Here is a 21366-nt window from a genome sequence, read left to right on the forward strand (position 1 = left end):
TTATTGTTATGGTTACGATTATTATTGTCATAATTATATGTCAATCCATCCAGCAGGGCAATCTGGCCAAATCAAAAATCCGAACATGGTTTTAGCATGTACCAAAGTGGTACATATGTGTACCTTTAAGGATTTTTGATGTACTTCAAAGGTTCGATAAGTAGCCTTGCCCTGCTGGAAAGATAGCTGTTTTTAGAAAACGTCACCAAATCAACTTCTTTATTACAGGAAAGTTATGTACCATCGATGTACCTAACGAATCTGTGTTCAGATTTTACCTAAACTTCTTATAAGTAGTACTTCCCTTTATACTTAACTTTTGAAGTACTTTATATATTGATTTTGACAACGGGATCGTGTTCCTTGGAAAATTTTAAGTAAGTTTGAGTACAAAAAGTCCATACTTAAGTTGATTTAAGCCAACTCTGGAACAATTTATCGATTTTTTGAATATAAAGTACCATGCGCCTCCTTTAAAATGAAATTACACTGAATAATAATAAAACCAACATGTATTACAATAAAAACTAAAAGAGAAAATGTTTTTCTAATGCTTTTGCAAGTATTTTAACATAAATCAATATGTGCATACATACAAATAAGGATTTATAAAACAATAAATTTAAAACTTGGAGAAGTTGAAAGAAATATGAAAAATAAACAACAAAACTAAAATAAAAGTTGCCCGCTGTCATCACAGACAATTGTACCAATAGAAAAGTGTGTTTCTGTTGTCTGTGAACAATGTACATCGCATGTACCAACTTGTACTTGCATGGAAATAATTATTTTCTAATAAAACAATTCGAATAAATATTTGTGAAATTTGATGAAAATCCGAAATAAATCAAATAAACTCAAATAGCAGCTGCCCGTTGTTATCACAGACAATTGTACCAATAGAAAAGTGTGTTTCTGTTGTCTGTGAACAATGTACAACACATGTACCAACTTGTACTTGCATGGAAATAATTATTTTCTAAAAAAAAAATCGAATATTTGTCAAATTAAATGAAAATCCAAAATAAATCAAATAAACTCAAATAGCAGCTGCCCGTTGACATCACAGACAATTGTACCAATAGAAAAGTGTGTTTCTGTTGTCTGTGAACAATGTACAACACATGTACCAACTTGTACTTGCATGAAAATAATTATTTTCTAAAAAAAAATTCGAATATTTGTCAAATTAAATGAAAATCCAAAATAAATCAAATAAACTCAAATAGCAGCTGCCCGTTGTTATCACAGACAATTGTACCAATAGAAAAGTGTGTTTCTGTTGTTTGTGAACAATGTACAACACATGTACCAACTTGTACTTGCATGGAAATAATTATTTTCTAATAAAACAATTGAAATATTTGTGAAATTTGATGAAAATCCAAAATAAATCAAATAAACTCAAATAGCAGCTGCCCGTTGACATCACAGACAATTGTACCAATAGAAAAGTGTGTTTCTGTTGTCTGTGAACAATGTACAACACATGTACCAACTTGTACTTGCATGGAAATAATTATTTTTAAAAAAAAATTCGAATATTTGTCAAATTAAATGAAAATCCAAAATAAATCAAATATACTCAAATAGCAGCTGCCCGTTGACATCACAGACAATTGTACCAATAGAAAAGTGTGTTACTGTTGTCTGCACTAGCGTAACCAGGTCCTCAAGGAAGGTGGGGCAAAAATATTAGAGTTTTGAAAATTTCGTCGTTTATGGACACCCCCTGCCCAATTTTAGAACAAATTTCCGAGGATGGTGGGGCAACTGCCCCATGTTGCCCCACCCAGGGCACGCTAGTGGTTGTCTGTGAACAATGTACATCGCATGTACCAACTTGTACTTGCATGGAAATAATTATTTTCTAATAAAACAATTCGAATATTTGTGAAATTTGATGAAAATCCAAAATAAATCAAATAAACTCAAATAGCAGCTGCCCGTTGACATCACAGACAATTGTACCAATAGAAAAGTGTGTTTCTGTTGTCTGTGAACAATGTACAACACATGTACCAACTTGTACTTGCATGGAAATAATTATTTTCTAATAAAACAATTGAAATATTTGTGAAATTTGATGAAAATAGCATAGCATAGCATAGCATTGGTGTCTACCCGTAGCTGCTACTTCGTTATTGACCAGGACCCCCAAACATTGCTCCGTGGACCACAGATGAAAAGTAGGAACCAATCATCACCCCTTCGCAATTTTCAAAGGTCCCTATCATGCTGATCAATACCGATGCCGGCCACGACCAGTGGTAAGACACGGGGAAGTGGATGGGAATGTTAGTCCGATACTTGAGTGATGGGACCGCCAAATCGACTGCGTCGCCGACAAAGTATCACATGAGTTTTGAGGGTTAGTAAGATGGGTATGAGGTCAGGATTCACTGTGGTAGGTGATGCGACCATAAGCAATTTGTTTATCGGTTGAAATTTTAAAATCTTAGGCAGCCGGCTGCGGAAAGATACATAATTGATTATTTAAAATGTTTTTTAATCGAACGCGTGCCAACCGAGCTGTAGTGCTATGGGCTGGACTTATCAGTATTTTTCACTGCTTATAAGATAACGCGAGTAGATTACAAAATAGTAAATAAACGCTTTGCTCTTCATAAAATGGATAGTTTGGTGAGCTACTACTAAAACTGCCAGTTGGAATAAATTATTACGATCAACAAATTTGAACGAAAAGAAAAGAGGACACCGCGTAAACGATTGTGATGAAATTAAAACAATAACTATAACGAACTAAACCGGCTGCGTGCCTTTCGATCAACTATGATAAAATAAGGACTAATGAAAAATAAAATATCAAATAAAAGGCTCCGAAAAACACGATGCAGAGTAACCATGGGGTCCCACTACTCACAATCGAATCTTAACAGCGATACAACGAAAATGAAGGAGAGGAAAATGCAAGAACGAGTGTGGGCGTCCCCATGGCCAGCGCTCTAATTTTCTTTCCTTAATGTCTGCGTGCCTTTCAATAAACGATTTTATAGACATGTCTTTTGCACCGTGAAAATTTAATAGATTATTTGAAAAATTTATGCACAATTTACCCGACGCCGTGCCTTCTGATCAACGATGATATAGGAAGGGCTTTTAAAATTACAGAACAATTTATTAAGCACAAAAAAAAACACCAATCACTGAAAAAATGACGCTCGATACACGAATAATTCTGCAAGGCGTGCGCGCTGCCCCACCAATAAAAATCGACTCAATTCGAAAAACCTGAAAAATAAGTAGAAAAACATTATACGAACTCATTCATACAAACGCTTACACACCACCTATGACACCAGTAAAACCTAAAATACTTTCTTACTTAGATACTTTTGAATATATTTAAGAAATATCATATCACAAAAACATCGGTTAATTATGACTCATTAAAAAGTTTAATGAATAAATTTTAGCATAGTTTAAATCAATTAAAATTTTCATAAATACTATCTTATCGATCAATATTTAACGAACGTAAAGTTGTAAGTCTTCTAAGATCTTGGCTGTTAAAAACGGCACTGTGCCGACCAACGTTTTGAATGCAAGCATGTTTAGAAAAAGAGAAAAACAAACAAGAAAATACAAAGCCGTAATAAATAACGCTCAATTTAAATTGCTACCCAATTTGGAGATTATTCACCGCAATCTCTAGAAATGACCCCACCCCCTCTCTCCAACTGCGTTACGTAATAAAAGAACGCTACCTTGCTAACTATCATGCATACATTCAACACACTCCTACAGTCACACATCCTTCTCTCTCTCTCTCTCTCTCTCTCTCTCTCTCTCTCTCTCTCTCTCTCTCTCTCTCTCTCTTTAAACTATCTCGTTCCTACCCTCCCCTAACTTCTTCACTCTATTCTGAATCACACTCTCTCAGACACTCACAGATAAGCTGACGGCTTGGAACAGACTCACCAAATATCACAGCACGCTCCTCGTCGTCTTCGATTGTATTGGAGCGTTCTGACCGTGTGTTGGACACAGTCGGGTTGAAACGCTGTTTAGTCTTGTCCTGTTGCTAGTGGCCGCTCGCATACACTCAGCCTGGCCACAAATCCTCATTTCACTCCCCTTCCTCATGCACCGACCGCTCGTCACGCCACCATTGAGTCAGTAGGTTACGCTGCAGCAACACACACAAGATCACGGCAAGCCATTTGGAATATTTGCTTCTCATCCTGACACTTTTTCGGAGCAGCTTTGGTGTTCGCTTTCACTTACACATGTGTACGCAAAGTCAGCCGGAGACTCTCCCGATTTCCTCTCACAAACACGCACAAGCCCCACCCCAATGAAGCAAGAAAAATGGCTTCAGATTACTTAAACCAGAAGAAAAATTATTTTTTTCAGCATTTAGTTGCTAAACACTATGCCAGCAATGGACCAACACTTCCATTCAATCATATTTGCACAAAATTACAGTTTTAGCCTTTTTCGAATCGTCTGTCAGATTTTTCACAGCACGCACACAAGTGACAGCCATCTCCGTCTCACCACCGCAATTTGACGTTTGCGTAAGGAACGCGTTGAAATGGAACGCATTGTGATGTTCGAGTGAAGAAGACAACGAAGACATTTTTAGAGATTTTGTAAAAATCATTAAAAACACCACAAAATCTTCTAAATGAACGGATATTTTACAAGCAAAAACTAAAAAGGATCGTATTGCAACTTTTGCACACAGAACCAGCACTTCCAAATGTGTATTTCACTACAAAATAACAACACAAAAAAGCCGCGTTTTTACCGACGACCCGCACTCTACCACACACCAAACCTGGGTGCTCATTTGTGAAATTTGATGAAAATCCAAAATAAATCAAATAAACTCAAATAGCAGCTGCCCGTTGACATCACAGACAATTGTACCAATAGAAAAGTGTGTTTCTGTTGTCTGTGAACAATGTACAACACATGTACCAACTTGTACTTGCATGGAAATAATTATTTTCTAAAAAAAATCGAATATTTGTCAAATTAAATGAAAATCCAAAATAAATCAAATAAACTCAAATAGCAGCTGCCCGTTGACATCACAGACAATTGTACCAATAGAAAAGTGTGTTTCTGTTGTCTGTGAACAATATACATTGCATGTACCAACTTGTACTTGCATGGAAATAATTATTTTCTAATAAAACAATTGAAATATTTAAGAAATTTGAGAGAATATTCGAATTTTTTTATTAGAAAATAATTATTTCCATGCAAGTACAAGTTGGTACATGTGTTGTACATTGTTCACAGACAACAGAAACACACTTTTCTATTGGTACAATTGTCTGTGATAACAACGGGCAGCTGCTATTTGAGTTTATTTGATTTATTTTGGATTTTCATCAAATTTCACAAATATTTCAATTGTTTTATTAGAAAATAATTATTTCCATGCAAGTACAAGTTGGTACATGTGTTATACATTGTTCACAGACAACAGTAACACACTTTTCTATTGGTACAATTGTCTGTGATATCAACGGGCAGCTGCTATTTGAGTTTATTTGATTTATTTTGGATTTTCATCAAATTTCACAAATATTTCAATTGTTTTATTAGAAAATAATTATTTCCATGCAAGTACAAGTTGGTACATGTGTTGTACATTGTTCACAGACAACAGTAACACACTTTTCTATTGGTACAATTGTCTGTGATAACAACGGGCAGCTGCTATTTGAGTTTTTTTATTTATTTTGAATTTTCATCAAATTTCTCAAATATTCGAATTTTTTTATTAGAAAACAATTATTTCCATGCAAGTACAAGTTGGTACATGCGATGTACATTGTTCACAGACAACAGAAACACACTTTTCTATTGGTACAATTGTCTGTGATAACAACGGGCAGCTGCTATTTGAGTTTATTTGATTTATTTTGAATTTTCATCAAATTTCTCAAATATTCGAATTTTTTTATTAGAAAACAATTATTTCCATGCAAGTACAAGTTGGTACATGTGTTGTACATTGTTCACAGACAACAGAAACACACTTTTTTATTGGTACAATTGTCTGTGATAACAACGGGCAGCTGCTATTTGAGTTTATTTGATTTATTTTGAATTTTCATCAAATTTCACAAATATTCGAATTGTTTTATTAGAAAACAATTATTTCCATGCAAGTACAAGTTGGTACATGCGATGTACATTATTCACAGACACCAAAAACACACTTTTCTTTTGATTTAATTGTCTGTGATAACAACGGGCAGCTCCTATTTGAGTTTATTTGATTTATTTTGGATTTTCATCAAATTTCACAAATTTTCTAATTGTTTTATTAGAAAATAATTATTTCCATGCAAGTACAAGTTGGTACATGTGTTGTACATTGTTCACAGACAACAAAAACACACTTTTCTATTGGTACAATTGTCTGTGATAACAACGGGCAGCTGCTATTTGAGTTTATTTGATTTATTTTGGATTTTCATCAAATTTCACAAATATTCGAATTGTTTTATTAGAAAATAATTATTTCCATGCAAGTACAAGTTGGTACATGCGATGTACATTGTTCACAGACAACAGAAACACACTTTTCTATTGGTACAATTGTCTGTGATGACTGCGGGCAACTTTTATTTTAGTTTTGATGTTTATTTTTCATATTTCTTTCAACTTCTCCAAGTTTTAAATTTATTGTTTTATAAATCCTTATTTGTATGTATGCACATATTGATTTATGTTCAAATACTTGCAAAAGCATTAGAAAAACATTTTCTCTTTTAGTTTTTATTGTAATACATGTTGGTTTTATTATTATTCAGTGTAATTTCATTTAAAGGAGGCGCATGGTACTTTATATTCAAAAAATCGATAAATTGTTCCAGAGTTGGCCTAAATCAACTTAAGTATGGACTTTTTATACTCAAACTTACTTAAAATTTTCCAAGGAACACGATCCCGTTGTCAAAATCAATATATAAAGTACTTCAAAAGTTAAGTATAAAGGGAAGTACTACTTATAAGAAGTTTAGGTAAAATCTGAACACAGATTCGTTAGGTACATCGATGGTACATAACTTTCCTGTAATAAAGAAGTTGATTTGGTGACGTTTTCTAAAAAACAGCTATCTTTCCAGCAGGGCAAGGCTACTTATCGAACCTTTGAAGTACATCAAAAATCCTTAAAGGTACACATATGTACCACTTTGGTACATGCTAAAACCATGTTCGGATTTTTGATTTGGCCAGATTGCCCTGCTGGATGGATTGACATAAAAAACAGGACTGCGCGTCCACACAGGCACCGCACTACTGATGCCATTATTTAATTATAATGACCAATCACCCCATGCACTCGAACAGCGACATAAAAGAGACGGAAAATAACACGAAAAACAGGACTGAGCGTCAACACAGGCACCGCACTACTGATGCCATTATTTAATTATAATGACCAATCCCATGCACTCGAACAGCGACATAAAAGAGACGGAAAATAACACGAAAAAACAGGAATGCGCGTCAACACAGGTACCGCACTACTCAAATTCTTAAATTCTTAAATTCTTAAATTCTTAAATTCTTAAATTCTTAAATTCTTAAATTCTTAAATTCTTAAATTCTTAAATTCTTAAATTCTTAAATTCTTAAATTCTTAAATTCTTAAATTCTTAAATTCTTAAATTCTTAAATTCTTAAATTCTTAAATTCTTAAATTCTTAAATTCTTAAATTCTTAAATTCTTAAATTCTTAAATTCTTAAATCTTAAATTCTTAAATTCTTAAATTCTTAAATTCTTAAATTCTTAAATTCTTAAATTCTTAAATTCTTAAATTCTTAAATTCTTAAATTCTTAAATTCTTAAATTCTTAAATCTTAAATTCTTAAATTCTTAAATTCTTAAATTCTTAAATTCTTAAATTCTTAAATTTAAATTCTTAAATTCTTAAATTCTTAAATTCTTAAATTCTTAAATTCTTAAATTCTTAAATTCTTAAATTCTTAAATTCTTAAATTCTTAAATTCTTAAATTCTTAAATTCTTAAATTCTTAAATTTAAATCTTAAATTCTTAAATTCTTAAATTCTTAAATTCTTAAATTCTTAAATTTCTTAAATTCTTAAATTCTTAAATTCTTAAATTCTTAAATTCTTAAATTCTTAAATTCTTAAATTCTTAAATTCTTAAATTCTTAAATTTTAAATTCTTAAATTCTTAAATTCTTAAATTCTTAAATTCTTAAATTTAAATTCTTAAATTTTAAATTCTTAAATTCTTAAATTCTTAAATTCTTAAATTTTAAATTCTTAAATTCTTAAATTCTTAAATTCTTAAATTCTTAAATTCTTAAATTCTTAAATTCTTAAATTCTTAAATTCTTAAATTCTTAAATTCTTAAATTCTTAAATTCTTAAATTCTTAAATTCTTAAATTCTTAAATTCTTAAATTCTTAAATTCTTAAATTCTTAAATTCTTAAATTCTTAAATTCTTAAATTCTTAAATTCTTAAATTCTTAAATTCTTAAATTCTTAAATTCTTAAATTCTTAAATTCTTAAATTCTTAAATCTTAAATTCTTAAATTCTTAAATTCTTAAATTCTTAAATTCTTAAATTCTTAAATTTAAATTCTTAAATTCTTAAATTCTTAAATTCTTAAATTCTTAAATTTAAATTCTTAAATTCTTAAATTCTTAAATTCTTAAATTCTTAAATTCTTAAATTCTTAAATTCTTAAATTTAAACTTAAATCTTAAATTCTTAAATTCTTAAATTTAAATTCTTAAATCTTATATTCTTAAATTCTTAAATCTTAAATTCTTAAATTCTTAAATCTTAAATTCTTAAATTCTTAAATTCTTAAATTCTTAAATTCTTAAATTCTTAAATTCTTAAATTTAAATTCTTAAATCTTAAATCTTAAATTCTTAAATTCTTAAATTCTTAAATCTTAAATCTTAAATTCTTAAATCTTAAATCTTAAATTCTTAAATCTTAAATTCTTAAATTCTTAAATTCTTAAATCTTAAATCTTAAATTCTTAAATCTTAAATTCTTAAATTCTTAAATTCTTAAATTCTTAAATTTTAAATCTTAAATCTTAAATTCTGATTCTTAAATTCTTAAATTCTTAAATTTAAATTCTTAAATTCTTAAATTCTTAAATTCTTAAATTCTTAAATTCTTAAATTCTTAAATTCTTAAATTCTTAAATTCTTAAATCTTAAATCTTAAATTCTTAAATCTTAAATTCTTAAATTCTTAAATCTTAAATTCTTAAATCTTAAATTCTTAAATTTAAATCTTAAATCTTAAATCTTAAATCTTAAATTCTTAATTTCTTAAATTCTTAAATCTTAAATTCTTAAATTTAAATTCTTAAATTCTTAAAGTTCTTAAATTCTTAAATTCTTAAATTCTTAAATTCTTAAATTCTTAAATCTTAAATCTTAAATTCTTAAATTCTTAAATTCTTAAATTCTTAAATTCTTAAATTCTTAAATTCTGAAATTCTTAAATTCTTAAATTCTTAAATTCTTAAATCCTTAAATTCTTAAATTCTTAAATTCTTAAATTCTTAAATTCTTAAATTCTTAAATTCTTAAATTCTTAAATTCCGTCAGTGGGGGTGACATTGGGTCTGGGGGGTGAGATTGGGTCAAAATGATTTTTTACGGATTTTACCATTTCTCAGATTCTTTTCAATGAAACTGAATTCTGTTAAAAGGGTTGTGTAGGGGACATCTTAAGATGACTTCGCTGAAAAAAATTCGTTCCTAAAACATATCCTGTTATTTTGGCAGATGTCTAAAGTTGGGGTACGTTTTTGGCCAAAAATGACCTCTCGAAAAATCATTTTTCTAATATTTTTGTTAGAATTGCTCGAAAACTACCCAAGTGTTTGAAAATCTCCACTTCAAACATTGTAGCGTGTCAATACGATTCCCTCGAACAAGAAACGCTGTTGGATGACTTTTTTTACTATATCTTTGTATTTCAGCATCATTTTAGTTTCATTTGACCCAATGTCACCCTCTAAGGGGGAGATTGGGTCAATTTTCAAACAATTGGCATTTAAGGTAGTGTTCATCAAAATCGACCATATTTTGGGAAAATGTTAGTAAACTATCTAAGAACAAATCTACGTTAAAAGATTTTCGATGTTATTTAAATTGTTTTTGTTATTAAGAAATTTCGAGAGGTGTTTCGTTTTTTGACCCATAGTCACCCCCACTGACGGTTCTTAAATTCTTAAATTCTTAAATTCTTAAATTCTTAAATTCTTAAATTCTTAAATTCTTAAATTCTTAAATTCTTAAATTCTTAAATTCTTAAATTCTTAAATTCTTAAATTCTTAAATTCTTAAATTCTTAAATTCTTAAATTCTTAAATTCTTAAATTCTTAAATTTAAATTCTTAAATTTAAATTCTTAAATTCTTAAATTTAAATTCTTAAATTCTTAAATTCTTAAATTCTTAAATCTTAAATTTAAATTTAAATCTTAAATCTTAAATTTTAAATTCTTAAATTTAAATTCTTAAATTTAAATTTAAATTCTTAAATTCTTAAATTTAAATTTTAATTCTTAAATTCTTAACTTCTTAAATTCTTAATTCTTAAATTTAAATTCTTAAATTCTTAAATTCTTAAATTCTTAAATTCTTAAATTCTTAAATTTAAATTCTTAAATTCTTAAATTCTTAAATTCTTAAATTCTTAAATTTAAATTCTTAAATTCTTAAATTCTTAAATTCTTAAATTCTTTAAATTCTTAAATTCTTAAATTTAAATTTAATTCTTAAATTTAAATTTAAATTCTTAAATTTAAATTCTTAAATTCTTAAATTCTTAAATTCTTAAATTCTTAAATCTTAAATTCTTAAATTCTTAAATTTAAATTCTAAATTCTTAAATTCTTAAATTTAAATTTAAATTCTTAAATTTAAATTCTTAAATTTAAATTCTTAAATTCTTAAATTTAAATTCTTAAATTCTTAAATTCTTAAATTCTTAAATTTAAATTCTTAAATTCTTAAATTTAAATTCTTAAATTCTTTAAATTTAAATCTTAAATCTTAACTTAATTCCAATTCTTAAATTTAAATTCTTAAATTCTTAAATCTTAAATTCTTAAATTTAAATTCTTAAATTCTTAAATTCTTAAATTCTTAAATTCTTAAATTTAAATTTAAATTCTTAAATTTAAATTTAAATTCTTAATCTTAAATCTTAAATTCTTAAATTCTTAATTTAAATCTTAAATTCTTAAATTCTTAAATTCTTAAATTCTTAAATTCTTAAATTCTTTTAAATTTAAATTCTTAATTCTTAAATTCTTAAATTTAAATTCTTAAATTCTTAAATTCTTAAATTCTTAAATTCTTAAATTCTTAAATTCTTAATCTTAATTTCTTTAAATTCTTAAATTTAAATTCTTAAATTTAAATTTAAATTCTTAAATTTAAATTTAAATTCTTAAATTCTTAAATTCTTAAATTTAAATTCTTAAATTTAAATTCTTAAATTTAAATTTAAATTTAAATTCTTAATTTAAATTCTTAAATTCTTAAATTCTTAAATTCTTAAATTTAAATTTAAATTCTTAAATTTAAATTCTTAAATTTAAATCTTAAATCTTAAATCTTAAATCTTAAATTTAAATTCTTAAATTCTTAAATTCTTAAATTCTTAAATTTAAATTCTTAAATTCTTAATTTAAATTCTTAAATTCTTAAATTCTTAAATTTAAATTTAAATTTAATTCTTAATTTAAATTCTTAAATTTTTAAATTCTTAAATTCTTAAATTCTTAATTCTTAAATTCTTAAATTTAAATTTAAATTCTTAAATTTAAATTTAAATTTAAATTCTTAAATTTTAAATTTCTTTAAATTCTTAAATTTAAATTTAAATTTAAATTCTTAAATTCTAAATTCTTAAATCTTAAATTCTTAAATTCTTAATTTAAATTCTTAAATTTAAATTCTTAAATTCTTAAATTTAAATTCTTAAATTTAAATTTAAATTTAAATTTAAATTCTTAAATTTAAATTCTTAAATTTAAATCTTAAATTCTTAAATCTTAAATTCTTAAATCTTAAATTCTTAAATTTAAATTTAAATTCTTAAATTCTTAAATTCTTAAATTTAAATTTAAATTCTTAAATTCTTAAATTTAAATTCTTAAATCTTAAATTTAAATCTTAAATTCTTAAATTCTTAAATTCTTAAATTCTTAAATCTTAAATTCTTAAATCTTAAATTTAAATTCTTAAATCTTAAATTCTTAAATTCTTAAATTTAAATTTAAATTTAAATTCTTAAATTTAAATTTAAATTTAAATTCTTAAATTCTTAAATTCTTAAATTCTTAAATTCTTAAATTCTTAAATTCTTAAATTTAAATTCTTAAATTCTTAAATTCTTAAATTCTTAAATTCTTAAATTTAAATTCTTAAATTCTTAAATTCTTAAATTCTTAAATTCTTAATTCTTAAATTTAAATTCTTAAATTTAAATTTAAATTTAAATTTAAATTCTTAAATTTAAATTCTTATTCTTAAATTCTTAAATTCTTAAATTCTTAAATTCTTAAATTCTTAAATTTAAATTCTTAAATTCTTAAATTTAAATTCTTAAATTCTTAAATTCTTAAATTTAAATTTAAATCTTAAATCTTAAATTTAAATTCTTAATCTTAAATTTAAATCTTAAATTCTTAAATTCTTAAATTTAAATTCTTAAATTTAAATTCTTAAATTCTTAAATCTTAAATTTAAATTCTTAAATTCTTAAATTCTTAAATTCTTAAATTTAAATTTAAATTTAAATTTAAATTCTTAAATTCTTAAATTCTTAAATTGTTAAGTTCTTAAATTCTTAAATTCTTAAATTCTTAAATTCTTAAATTCTTAAATTCTTAAATTCTTAAATTCTTAAATTCTTAAATTCTTAAATTCTTAAATTTAAATTCTTAAATTCTTAAATTCTTAAATTCTTAAATTCTTAAATTTAAATTCTTAAGGTGCAAGTAAATGTGGGGATTTTCGAACATGGTAAGGTTTTTCTCAAATCTTATTACATGCAAAATTCAAGTACTCTTTGCTGAACATTTTGCACTAAAAAGTTTTGAAATTTTTTGTAATGCCGGAAACTCTCTTTGACAACTTTGACTCAAAATATCTCCTAATAGTTGTTAGAAAAGGTAACTTTTTTACGACATACGAAATTCGAGCAACTCATCCTCTACATTTTGTTCTTTGGGACCAAATCTCTAGGATGAATAGGTTTTGAGAAACTCTCCTAGACAAATGCAAACTTTTGAAAATTTGCATCATTTTTGGTGTTTGTTTGTTTGTGTGTGCGCGCATCTCATGGCCTGCCTCCAACGCGCGTTCACAGCCGCCCGCCGGCAGCGCACCTCGCTGGTCAGCAGGAGTGTTGTTGTTCAAGCCATGCGTGACTTTACTGATGTTGCGCGGTGGGAGAAGTTTGATGATAAATTAATAAATATTTTTTTTCGTTTTTGTTTCTTTTGATAGATTATGATGTAGTATATTGTATAGTATATTTTTTTAAATGTTTTGCGCATGTGGTGCGGCCAGCCAAATAAATGGTTATGATTTTTCTAAGCGCTTTGGATGAAAAAGCATGGGATAAGAAGCTTGTAATCATTTTCAAAAGGTTGGTCATCCATGAACCCCAAAACCTTTTTTGGACCGATCTGGCCACTTTGGAACCGGTTCCCGGTACTTCGGTAAAACCCGGAATATGGCAAATCGTGTGATTATTTTGCACCCAGCAATTTGGGAGTCAAAGTTTATCATTTTCAAAATATAGGACATCCATGAACCCCAAGACCTCTTTTGGACCGATCTGACCACTTTGGAACCGGTTCCCGGTACTTCGGCAAAACCCGGAATATGGCAAATCATGTGATTATTATGGACCCAGCCGTTTGGGAGTCAAAGTTTACCATTTTCAAAATATAGGACATCCATGAACCCCAAAACCTCTTTTGGACCGATCTGACCACTTTGGAACCGGTTCCCGGTACTCCGGTGAAACCCGGAATATGGCAAATTACGGGGTTATTTCAGAACAATTTTGGATCCAGCAATTTGGGTGTCAAAGTTCATCATTTGCAAAATCTAGCTCATCCATGAACCCTAAAACCACTTTGTACCGATCTGGCCACTTTAGGACCGATTCCGTTAATCCAAACCATATTCCAGGGACAAATTACGGAATTATTTCAGAAAATTTTGCACCCAGCAATTTGGGTGTCAAAGTTCATTATTTTCAAAATGTAGGTCATCTATGAACCCCAAAACCACTTTTGGACCTATCTGGCTACTTTAGGACCGGTTCTCGGTACTCCGGTGAAACCCGGAATATTACAAATTATGGGCATATTATGGACACAGCCATTTGGGTGTCAAAGTTCATCATTTTCAAAATGTCGGGCATCCAAAAACTCCAAAATAACTTTTGGATCGATCTGGTCACTTGGTAACTCCGGTGCAGATCTGGAAACTATTGAATCGGTTCCGGGGCTCCTTCAGAAAAAGTAACTATATATTATATATGATGAATTTTTACACCCAAATTGCCTGATCAAAATTTGCGTTGAAAAAGGGACCAGCTTGGTAAAAAAAATGATTGTGGGGATCATCAATGAGCTTGATTTTGAAAATAATCAACTTAGGCACCTATATTGCCTTGTCGAAAATTAATATAAAATTAACGCGTCATTAGTTATATTTCGAATTGCATAAAAGTTTCAAGAACCCAAAGTGGCCAGATCGGTCAAAAATGATTTTGGGGTTCCTGGATGAGCTAGATTTTGAAAATTATGAACTTTGACAAATTGCTGGGTCCAGAATTGTTCTGAAATAATCCCGTTATTTGCCATATCCCGGGTTTCACCGGAGAACCAGGAACCGGTCCCAAAGTAGCCAGATCGTAAAGTGGGGTTCATGGATGACCTACCATTTGAAAATGATGAACTTTGACACCCAAATGACTGGGTCCATAATATGCCCATAATTTGTCATATTTCGGGTTTCACAGGAGTACCGGGAACCGGTCCCAAAGTGGCCAGATCGGTCCAAAAGTGGTTCTGGGGTTCATGGATGACCGGTTTCCCCGGGGTTGGAGACCTACCCGCCCAATCCGGAAGATCTTCGGTGGTCCAGAATGCATGGCCAGCACTGTCTGGTGGAACAACGATCATAACTTGAAAAATTGTATTTTTTTTTCAAAGATTGCTGTTTAAAATTTTTGCGGGACCCTAAATCGCCATTTTTACCCAGTTGACCCACCAGAAAATGTTTGGGGTTTCCGGCTTATTTTCGAAAAATAGACATTCTAACGAGTCCAATTAAAAAAGAAGTATGCAAATTGGATGAGTTATGGTCATTTCAATGATTTCAGTTTCACCCAGGCCTATACGGGTTAATCAAAAAAAATCCAGTTAAAAACTGTCCAAAAAATAAATTATTGAATCGGCATAAATTTATAAATCGGCATTAGGCCATGTCAAATATCTTATTATCAAAATTTCTAGAAAATTAGTTTTTTCTTAAATAAATAATTAAATAAAATAAAATAAAAACTTTTTAAAGGGGCGAAATCAAGGAAATTTCGTTCTGTTGAAATAAAAAATGAAATAATTTAAAAACTCTTCTGGGATGGAAGACTAATTCAGTTCCTGCTTATCAGAATTTTTAGTTCTATAGCCCTGAAATATACCTTTACAACTTGACATAAGGAAGAAATTCAAAAGAAATTAATTATAAAAATTTATATACAATTATCTAAATTATTATTATTATTTATAATAAATTATATAATAATTCAGAAATCCTACCTGGATACAAGCCAGATTCAGTTCCTGCACATGAAAGCGATAAGATTTGTAGTTCTATATCCCTAGAATATAAATTCACAATTTGGCGTAAGGCAACGTGAAATAAAAAAATAGAGTAAAATTAAATATATGAAATAATTTATAAAAAAAAATCATAAATCCTTCTGAGGTACGAATCTATGTCAGTTCCTGCACATGAAAGCCATGATTACTTTTTCAAAACAATCAATGCGCTGTGGGTTTTAAATGTACATAGGACCTTTTGAAAAAGTAAGCAAGAAATATCCTAGAAACATTTTCATTTACTTTCCCGTCCGACGAAAGGCGAGTCGTGGGACCTTCTGGGATCGTTGATTTTATTGTTTCAGGTATTTGAAAAAAAGTTTTTAGCTGAATGTACTTGTGTTAAAAAAACAAAGTTTTGTTTTTATATTTCAAAAATGGTCACACTACATATTGAACAATTCATCTGAAGGCGTAATTTTATGTATAAATTAAGTGTGGCTAATGAAAAATCGTTGAGAGCCAGAATTTCAACAATTCAATGAAATTTTTTTTAGAGAATGTTTTAAGCTTCCGTATAGTTAAACTGCAATCATTTTTCTCAAAAAAAAGATTGGACAAAAAAAAACATTTAAGCAAAAAAAAAACATTTATTAATTTCATCGAAAATTAACTAAAATTCATTTTTTTTTTAATAAACCCAAACATGCTCAAATGATTCTAAATGCAAAGGAATGCATATTTAATAAATTTCAGCTAATTGCACTTAAATTTCATTTTTTTGAAGTTTTTTGAAAAAAAAAATTTAAAATTTTTTTTTTAATTTAGTTGACTTTGTCGATCCTTAGTCGCTCCCACGGTTAAGCTTCTTTTTATAATAAATTTCTAGCAATTTGATGAACTTACATTGATTTTGTAATACAAATTGAATCAATTGATGTTATTCATTTCATTTGCCATTTGAAAATATTTAGGTTTCCTGGTTTTATCAGAACATTTTTCTGGACTTTGAAGTTGATATTGCCCCAACGGGCGTCTAATAAAAAAAAATATAGAAAATTATGTTTGCTTATTCCAAACAACAAAATTGACTTTGAAATTCATTTAATTCATCATTTTGATGATATTGAAAGCGTACATTGTATTTTATTAGAGATAATAGAAAAATGTTTATGTCAGGGATTGATGTTTTTGTATAACATTCCTCAATTTTTTAGTTATTTGACTCGTCTTCATCACTCGGTAAGGCACTGTTCAAAATATATTTTGATGTTTATGTCGCTCAACACATACACAATTTCAAATTACTACATTTGAATGAAAAAAGTGTTTTAAAATGTATTTTACACTACGTCAGTTGATTAGCAATTAGCATTCGAAGTATTGACATGTTTCGTGAGGCTGAGTGTGTGTTTGTTTTGAGTTACTGTAAATCGAAATAACGATATGCAGTCATTTTACTTACATTCGAATCATGCTTATCAATGTTTTTGTAAATCAAACCTTACTAAAATATTTGCCAAAACAATATTTTTACAACAAATAAAAATAAATAAAATACTGGCAGTTCGATAAAGTTCACAAAAACTATCAATTCAAAATGATTATTTTTTCATATTTCGAAAAACCCGTTTACGCTTTACTAACACCAACCACACTGCTTGAAATTATTTAAAAAATATTTGTTTTGAAAAAATATTTATTTCTTTATTTTCATGCTGATTACAATACTTTCCACTGCACGCAGTTCGTGCGAACAGTAACTGAGCCACGCCAGCATTCAAAACGAGAGCACGTGGCGCGCGCATCGCAGTAACCTATGAGATTTTTCGCGCCAACTAGCCGGTCCCGCGGCTTTGCCTTTCGCCTTAAATTTTAAATTCTAAATTCTTAAATTCTTAAATTCTTAAATTCTTAAATTCTTAAATTCTTAAATTCTTAAATTCTTAAATTCTTAAATTCTTAAATTCTTAAATCTTAAATTCTTAAATCTTAAATTAAATTCTTAAATTCTTAAATTCTTAAATTCTTAAATTCTTAAATTTAAATTTCTTAAATTCTTAAATTCTTAAATCTTAAATTCTTAAATTTAAATTAAATTCTTAAATCTTAAATCTTAAATCTTAAATTCTTAAATCTTAAATTCTTAAATTCTTAAATTCTTAAATTTAAACTTAAATTTAAATCTTAAATTCTTAAATTTAAATTCTTAAATTCTTAAATTTAAATTCTTAAATTTTAAATTCTTAAATTTAAATTCTTAAATTTTTTAAATTCTTAAATTCTTAAATTTAAATTCTTAAATCTTAAATTTTAAATTCTTAAATTCTTAAATTCTTAAATTCTTAAATTTAAATTCTTAAATTTAAATTCTTAAATCTTTAAATTCTTAATTCTTAAATTCTTAAATCTTAAATTCTTAAATCTTAAATCTTAAATTCTTAAATTCTTAAATTTAAATTCTTAAATTCTTAAATTCTTAAATTCTTAAATTCTTAAATTCTTAAATTCTTAAATTCTTAAATTCTTAAATTTAAATTCTTAAATTCTTAAATTCTTAAATTCTTAAATTCTTAAATTTCTTAAATTCTTAAATTCTTAAATTCTTAAATTTTTAAATTTAAATTCTTAAATTTAAATTCTTAAATTTTAAATCTTAAATTCTTAAATTTAAATTCTTAAATTCTTAAATTCTTAAATTTAAATTCTTAAATTCTTAAATCTTAAATCTTAAATTCTTAAATTCTTAAATTTTAAATTCTTAAATTCTTAAATTCTTAAATTCTTAAATTCTTAAATTCTTAAATTCTTAAATTCTTAAATTCTTAAATTCTTAAATTCTTAAATTCTTAAATTCTTAAATTCTTAAATTCTTAAATTCTTAAATTCTTAAATTCTTAAATTCTTAAATTCTTAAATTCTTAAATTCTTAAATTCTTAAATTCTTAAATTCTTAAATTCTTAAATTCTTAAATTCTTAAATTCTTAAATTCTTAAATTCTTAAATTCTTAAATTCTTAAATTCTTAAATTCTTAAATTCTTAAATTCTTAAATTCTTAAATTCTTAAATTCTTAAATTCTTAAATTCTTAAATTCTTAAATTGACTGAGTAGTTCGAATCGTTTGGATTTTTTTTTCAAATTTCTTATTTTTTGAATGTACTGAGTTTTTTTTTAAATATTTATCTTTTAAAGTTTAATATTTTTTGAAATTATAATTTCTTCGATTTTTTTATTTCTTATACAGCATTGATAAAAATTTGAAATTTTATGTTCTAAACCGATAATTTTTTGAAAATTTTTAACTTTTGATTTTTTGCTCCTCTTATTATATTTTTTTGAATTTTCGTATTTTTAAATTTCAAAATTTGAAGAAAATAATATTTAAAAATAAGGTTTTCTGTGCCTTCAAAGCAAAAACTTCGAAGACTTGAGGTCTTGTGGAGTAAATAAAATTTTATAAGTCTGTCAAATCTTTTCGAGATGCTTTGACCCACTGAGCAACCCTGTGTTAATTCGATATAAAATATCCATTTTGGCATAAAACAAGTTTCATAAATTACCCCGCTACCAGTTCCATAAATAAATAAATTAGTTCAGTTTTGATAACTTATCAAAACTGGAAATCAATAAATAAGTATACATGCATAACCAATTCTACCAAAAAATGGTACAAGTTAGTTAAACACAGTTGAAATTCTGTAAGTGGGTGAATACTGGAGCACGGCGATTTCTGGGTGCTCTATTATATCCACCCCAGATAATGATTAAAGTAAAACATATTAAGAAAAATCTCCAAAACTATTAAGTTTGGTTAAAAATATCCGGATAGTACGGATTGTGCGGATAATTAAAAAGCAAAATAACGTGCTCGGATATCGTCGAACAATGTCAAAACCAGTTTGACAACTGGTTATAACGTTTGAGTGCTTTTTAATTCGAATTCGTTTCAGTTAGCGAACATTTGCTCTGTATTTGTATTTTTGAATTTCTAAATTTATGTGTTTCAGAACCGGTTCCGGAGTGGCCAGGTCAATCAAAATTGGAGGACCATTTTCAGAATGTTCTTCTAAAATAAAGATTTTTTCTGAGATGTTCTTACAAAATAAAGAATTTCTATACCAATTTTGACAGGTTTTGCTCTCATCAGATACTGGCCATATCGGTAGTTCCCTGGGGGACATTCAGAACCGGTTCCAAAGTGGCCAGTGGCCATTCAATTATTTAGGTTGTCCATTTCTGAGATGTCCTTCCAAAATGAATAAAAAAGATTCCAATAATGACAGGTTTTGCTCTGATCAGATATTGACCACTTCTGTAGTTCCCCGGAAGCATTCAGAACCGGTTTCGGAGTGGCCAGTGGCCACCAAATTGTTTCGGTGGACCGGTTTCGGAGTGGCCAGTGGCCACCAAATTGTTTCGGTGGACCATTTCTGAGATAATCTTCCAAAATGAAGAATTTTGATACCAATATTGACATGTTTTGCTCTGATCAGATATTGGACACTTCGATGGTTCCCCGGGGACATTCAGTATCGGTTCTGGAGTGGCCAGTCCCAAGCAACATTTTAGGTTTTAAGTAGGCCATAAAAGCCTATTTAGGCCGTATCAGGGTTTTCAGAACCATGATAAAACCTGTAAGTTTAAAAATGTTACTAGGGAGTGGCCACCAAATTATTTCGGAGAACCATTTCTGGAACTGGAGCGCAACAAATACTGAATTTAACATAAAAAAATATTATGTTTGCTTCGAAATTGCTTCTTTCAGTCGCGTTGCTTGGAGTCGCTTCTAGTCGCGTCCACTCTGGAGCAAAAATCCAGTCGCGATTTGTCGCGTATAGTCGCTTGGTCTGTCAAATTAGTCGCGTCGCTTGTAGCATCCACTCTGTAGGCACCCCAACGCATGTACAAGTTACACGGACGCCCAAGCCTCCCAAAAAAGGTGGAACGGTAACTTCCACTCGCTGGTTCTCGGGCATTACTCAACCAATCTCGACGATTCTTATTTCCAGTGATTTGTAAGAATTTCTATAATTTCAGCGACCAAAAACATCTTTCCACCTTTTTTAAAACAACTGCCTCCGCTGAATTTTTGGCGATTTTTTTATGCACGCGAAAAAAAAGTTGGAACGATGTTTTTGATCGCAAAAATTACAGACTTTATCAAATTAAGTTCTGCAAAGTTCTAGAATCATCTAGACCTCCTAACAAATCACTGGAAAGAAGAATCATCTTGATTGGTTGAGTAATGCCCGAGAACCAGCGAGTTGAATTTACCGTTCCAACTTTTTTGGAGCCTTGGGCATTGGAATGTTAAAAAAGACCAGGGCCAACATTTACTTCCCCGTCCGACGGAAGGCGTGATCAGACAAATTTCATCTTGAAAAATGCCACCGGGACCTTCTGGGATCGAACCCAAGCCGACTGGGTGAGAGGCAACCACGCTTACCCCTACACCACGGGTCCCGGCTTTTTGCACTTTTGTTACATCATAAATGATGTAAATTTAC

At 28.1% G+C, this 21366-nt stretch overlaps 1 protein-coding gene across 1 annotated transcript in view; it reads right to left on the reverse strand.

Moving 5' to 3' along the window:
- The window catches only part of LOC6051986 (uncharacterized protein K02A2.6), a 36938-nt gene that overhangs the window by 857 nt on the left and 14715 nt on the right, over window positions 1-21366 (reverse strand). The window lies entirely within an intron of this gene.

This window comes from Culex quinquefasciatus, chromosome 1 (genome assembly GCF_015732765.1).
Source record: "Culex quinquefasciatus strain JHB chromosome 1, VPISU_Cqui_1.0_pri_paternal, whole genome shotgun sequence".
Taxonomy (NCBI): domain Eukaryota; kingdom Metazoa; phylum Arthropoda; class Insecta; order Diptera; family Culicidae; genus Culex; species Culex quinquefasciatus.